This window comes from Piliocolobus tephrosceles, chromosome 15, assembly GCF_002776525.5.
Source record: "Piliocolobus tephrosceles isolate RC106 chromosome 15, ASM277652v3, whole genome shotgun sequence".
Classification (NCBI taxonomy): domain Eukaryota; kingdom Metazoa; phylum Chordata; class Mammalia; order Primates; family Cercopithecidae; genus Piliocolobus; species Piliocolobus tephrosceles.
The window spans coordinates 45,829,834-45,835,833 of NC_045448.1; the positions used below are offsets into that span (position 1 = coordinate 45,829,834).

The 6,000-nt window shown below is 44.1% G+C and overlaps 1 protein-coding gene across 3 annotated transcripts in view; it reads right to left on the reverse strand.

Annotated features, from left to right (window-relative positions):
- Positions 1-4,677, reverse strand: part of SRBD1 (S1 RNA binding domain 1) — a 227,066-nt gene extending 222,389 nt beyond the window's left edge. For 2 of the 3 annotated variants that reach the window (XM_023223849.2, XM_023223851.1), the window contains exon 1: positions 4,607-4,677. The gene's annotated coding sequence lies outside the window, so the exon portion shown is untranslated. Of the gene's footprint in view, positions 1-4,011; positions 4,167-4,606 lie in introns of those variants that run through there. The other variant, XM_023223850.1, reaches the window with a different exon arrangement.
- Between the last annotated feature and the right edge of the window lie 1,323 nt (positions 4,678-6,000).

Sequence of the window (6,000 nt, forward strand, 5' to 3'; positions counted from 1 at the left end):
TATGACAAGGGTGGTATTTCAAATCAGGGCAGGGCAAAAATTGATTATTCAATAAATGGTATTGAGACACCTAGCTATTCCTCTAGAAGAAAAAAAGGAGTTTAATTACTACCTCCACGCCATTAACAAAAATTTATTCCCTAATAACTAATAGTTTAAAATGTACAAAATAAAACTACAAAAGAACCCAGAAACAAAGGTGATTTTTTTTTTTTTTTTTTTTTTTTTTGGGGACGGTGTCTCGCTCTATCGCCCAGGCTGGAGTGCAGTGGCCGGATCTCAGCTCACTGCAAGCTCCGCCTCCCGGGTTTACACCATTCTCCTGCCTCAGCCTCCCGACTAGCTGGGGCTATAGCTGCCCACCACCTCGCCCGGCTAGTTTTTTTTTTGTATTTTTTAGTAGAGACGGGGTTTCACCGTGTTAGCCAGGATGGTGTCGATCTCCTGACCTCGTGATCCCGCCTCCCAAAGTGCTGGGATTACAGGTTTGAGCCACTGCGCCCGGCCAAGGTGATTCTTTTCATACTCTTGAGTGGAGATGGGGAAATGGAGGTTTTCCTAAATATTACCCCTCAAATTCCAAAACCAAAAAGACTAACAGATTGCAACACATAAAAATTAAAATCCCAAGCCAGTAGTGGGGGCATTTGAGAAACCAAGCCAATTTACCCTGCAGTATTCTCAAAAAATAAAACAAAAAAATTCACATGAAGCAGTAGCTGATACCTTTGGAACTAAAAGGTGAAAGGGGTTAGGGCTGTGTGTAAACTGACAAAGGAATATCTCTAGGTGTCCTACCTCACTTCATTCTATTAGGCAACTGCCCCAGGAAAAAGTCTACAACTTTATTCTCTGGAGAAGGTATTAATGAAACAGTCTCTAGACTGTGGGCATGGGGACCATACAGACTGAATGCTAAAGGCAGAGAACCCTAGTCTTCTGCCACTAAGATCCCAAAATAGGGCCCTCTAAGGAGAAGAATGGGAAGGCTTTTCTCTGAGAATCTAACCAATCCAAGAGTAAAAACTTGAAGGTGCTAAGCTTCCCATCAAACCCACCCACCCAGATCACCTTACAATCACTCTTACCACCGCATTCTACAATATGGCTGAATTCAGAACATTCCCACACAGGCTACCATACACCAATTCTATCTCCACACTTCAGCCTTAACAGAAATGTGTTTAAAATAGGGACAGGCAAACCCTTGGCAGGCTTATGCTTTTGCTTAACCATTATCCTTAAAGAAGGCTCCCCTGAATCAAATATTTCCAACTGCCTCTTTATTAGGCACCCTGAAAGCAATATACCATGGAAAGATGAGTAAGTTGTAATATTTCTTTTCACAAATGGAAAAAATATGAATGTAAAAGGAAAGATGGGAAAGCAGAATCTGCATGAACACACAAGCCAATTTCAAGCATATCAGATTTAGAAAGAATACATACCAAAGCTGAAGACTTGGAGATGATGTCTTTAAAACTACCTATGACAGGTACACCCCCAGGAGTATGTATTCTCCAGTTTAAACACCAATATTCTTGAGGCCTGTTTCTCCATCTCCACTATTCCCATGTCCTCTTACTTTGTATCATAAAACCTGTTAGATTAACCAAAACCTCATCCATCTCCATAGTTTTACACACCGATGTCACCTACTTATTAACAATCCTAATCCCTCCATCCCAAACCTTGCGTTTAACATTCAGATTTCCATAATAACCGCCTGTCTCTGAAACTATTTAGATGTCTCACAGTTAACTAAACTTAACACATCCACAATAGAACTCCTGATGACCATTTCTTGCTCTAAAACCCTGTTCCTATTGCAGTCTTTGCCATCCCAATAAGTGGCATCCACCTATCTGCGAAGCCAGAACCTTAAAAAAAAAAATTTTTTTTTGAGACGGTCTCATTCTGTCACCCAGCCTGGAGTGATCTCAGCTCACTGCAACCCCCGCCTTCTGGGTTCAAGCAATTCTCCTGCCTTAGCCTCCTGAGTAACCAGGATTAGAGACATGCACCACCACACCCAGCTAATTTTTGCATTTTTACTAGAGACGGGGTTCGTCACATTGGCCAGGCTGGTCTCAAATTTCTGACCTCAGGTGATCTGCCTGCCTCGGCCTCCTGAAGTGCTGGCATTACAACTGTGAGCCACGGCGCCTGGCCAGAAGATTTTTTAACAGCTTCATTGACATATAACTGACATGCAATACACTGCATATGTTTAAAGTGTACAAATTTGGTAAGTTTTGACATATGTAAACACAACATTATAATCAAGAAAATGAACATATTATCATCCTATGAAGTTCCATTTGCTAAGTCAAAATGTTGCAAATCTTTTTTTCTTTCATCTCCCATATCCAGACTATTAGTAAGTCACATAAGATCTTCCTCCAAAATATGTCTTGAATCTTCACAATCTTCAGTGAGTCTTCAGTCCTCAACCTCCCTCACTTGAACTACTACACTAGCCTCTTAACTACCCTCCCTGCTTCCACTCTTGCCCTTGCAACTCATTCTCCACTTATCAACTCAAGATCATTTAGAAAATGCTTTAGAAACACCGAATTACTTCCCACCCCATCCTTCACTTAGAATCAAGCCACATTTTTTATGACTGCCTTCAAAAAGGCCCTGTCGGACTGAGCCTGCCCACCTTTCTCACCACCTTTACTACTTGCTGGAGCTCCTCAGCTCTTGTCACAACATTCCTTCCCACCTCAGGTTCTCTCTGCCTGGAGTATTCCTCCCCCTGCTTGTCAATTGGCTGGCTCCTTGCGTCCCTTAGATCTTAACGTTTTACGCCTAAAATAGGTTTCTCAGTTATATTTTAAAAGGAGCCTATTTACTTCTTGTATACAGTAGTAGGTTATAACATAATCTATAATTATTCTTTTATTTTACTTGTTTATTGCCCGCATTGCTGTCAAGAGAGTAAATACCATGAAAGAAGGAAATGCATGTGACTTATTCACTTTCATATCGCAGAGCCCAGCACTTAACAGATGCCCTACAACTATTAAATGAACATAATATGTACAAATATGGTCTCTACAGAGGAATATACATTTATTTTCCACCACTCTTAGGCAATGCCAAACATTGCACCCATCTCTTTCCGAAGAAATGATAGCACATAAGAACATTCCTATTCTTCAGTGACTTGGGATTTTTCCCTCCTTTCAAACTATCTTAATCACTGTGGGCACATGAGCATATTCCAAATCAATAATTTGGAGGTTGCTATGATGTTACTAAGGGAAGAGCCACTAAACTAGGACGACTGAAAATCAGGAGTAAGGGGCAAAAGGACGTGCACACGAACGAATACTAAATTAAAATTGGGAAAAAAAAATTTTAATTCAAGAAGGCGAACAAGCCGGGCGCGGTGGCTCAAGCCTGTAATCCCAGCACTTTGGGAGGCTGAGACGGGCGGATCACGAAGTCAGGAGATCGAGACCATCCTGGCGAACACTGTGAAACCCCGTCTCTACTAAAAAATACAAAAAACTAGCCGGGCGAGGTGGCGGGCGCCTGTAGTCCCAGCCACTCGGGAGGCTGAGGCAGGAGAATGGCGTGAACCTGGGAGGCGGAGCTTGCAGTGAGCTGAGATCCGGCCACTGCACTCCAGCCTGGGTGACAGAGCGAGACTCCGTCTCAAAAAAATAAAAAAATAAAAAAAAAAAAAGAAGGCGAACAAAAGAGGACAATTTCTTAAGGGGCACCTAAACCTCTCCCTGAAGATCAGAGTGCTTGAATATTAGCAGATTCCCAAGTCACAAAAACAAAATACTAGAGCTGAAAGAACCTTTGACATCAGATAGTCCTGCTATATTCAGAAACCTGAGACCCAATGAGGTGAAACAGTTTACTCAAAGGGGAAAGATATGTGGCAAAGGACTATAGCCCTGTGCCTGGAATACCGAGACTAGTCTGGTTTTCCATTCCACACACATTATGTTAACGACATGTCACGTGAGGGATTCGAGGAAAGTTACCTACAGAGTTGCCAATTCATTCCTTTCCTCCGGTTACTGAGCGCCTCCTAGATGCCAGGCGCTCTACAGAAGGTGCAGTTGATTGAGACAGGGCCACCATGACCGTGAAAACGGTGCTTCCTCTCCCACCTCCGATAATTTTAGGTACACGTAAATTAGCCGGGCGTGGTGGCGGGCGCCTGTAGTCCCAGCTATTCGGGAGGCTGAGGCAGGAGAACGGCGTGAACCCGGGAGGCGGAGTTTGCAGTGAGCCGAGATCGCGCCACTGCACTCCAGCCTGGGCGAGAGCGACACTCCGTCTCAAAAAAAAAAAAAAAAAATTCAGGTTTGCCCAGGCTTTTCCATGTCTGTTAGGCGCTAAGAGCTGCAGCAATTTGGCTGAAAGGAGGTGTCACGAGGTAGCTAGCAGGGGTTTTCGGGTGGTAGGTTGTAAGAGACCGCTGACACTAAGATGCAATGAACTTCTCACTTTTAAAAAAGGGGTGTTATTGCCCAAATGAGCGCTCAGAACTTTTTTAATGGTCCCAAAGATACCGGAGCCCGGGCGCTGGGCTCTTGAGAACCCGCAAGACGACCGCCAAGGTGCACGCACAGCTCACCTTCCCGCCCGGCACGTCAGAAGACCCGGGATTCCGTGTGTGCCACCGCACCTTCCGGTTCCCGCCGGAAGTTTTTCAAACGCCGGAAGGTCCGCCTCGCTTCTTCCGGACCAAGTTAGCCGCAGGCTGCCAAGGCGCGGCCCTAATGGGGTGGGGCGGAGCCAGGCTGGACGGAGGCGGGGCTGGAGTGAGGATCCCGAGAAGCGCCGGGGTGGGGCTGGTTCGTAGAAATGAAAAATAACTTTTTTTTAATGTATTTTTTAACCGAGCACACTAAACTCTTAAGCCCACAGATACAGCGAAGTAAATTAGGTTATGAAAGTAGGGAAGGCCGGGCGCGGTGGCTTACGCCTGTAATCCCAGCACTTTGGGAGGCCGAGGCGGACGGATCACGAGGTCAGGATATCGAGACCATCCTGGCTAACACGGTTAAGCCCTGTGTCTACTAAAAACTTCAAAAAAATTAGCTGGGCGTGTTGGCTGGCGCCTGTAGTCCCAGCTACTCTGGAGGCTGAGGCAGGAGAATGGCGTGAACCCGGGAGGCGGAGCTTGCAGTGAGCTGAGATCGCGCCACTGCACTCCAACCTGGGCGACAGAGTGAGACTCCGTCTCAAAAAAAAATTAAAAATAAAAATAAAAATAAATAAAAGTAGGGAAATAAGGCTGCTGTTGTCTACATTCGAGTTTAGCAGATCAAAACCCCATGGATTTGTTTTAGAAAATTCTAAAAAGCAGTTTTCCACTGCTAATGACTTATTTCCAGGGACTCTGAGTACTCAACAGCCTAGCAAGTTATTGAAATAACCTGTGAACGTGCCTTGTTGCAAATCTACCCAAAGTAAGCATAGATTTTACTGGATAATTTTTGTGATTGGGGGGGAAAAAAAAAACAAAACCAGAACTCTTTCTAAATTTAGTAAATCTAATCTTCTATATCTGAGATCTTTGACCACGAAAGATCAGTTTCTGAGATTGTTTAGGGGTTTTTTTTTTTTCCTTTTTGATTAGCACAGTCGTATGTTGCCTTTCGTGATGGTTCCAGAAGGCCTAGAATTGTCTACTACAATCACAGTCTCCTTCACAATTTATGGCTATTTACTATTCACCTACTTTTGATGGTGCATTTGCTACACGGGTTTATGGTATGGGTTGTCATGGTCAATTTTCTGCTGCTATAACCAAATACCACAGACTGGTAGATTTATAAAGAAAAAGAGATTTGTTTGGCTCGTAGTTCTGAAGGCTGGGAAGTCCAAGACAGAGGGCATTGTTGTTGTGTCAAAACATGATGGAGGGCCTCACACTGGGGTGGGTATGTGAGCCCAATTGACTCCTGAAATAACTAACCCTCCTATGATAATGGAATTAACTCATTCATGACCTAATCATTTCCT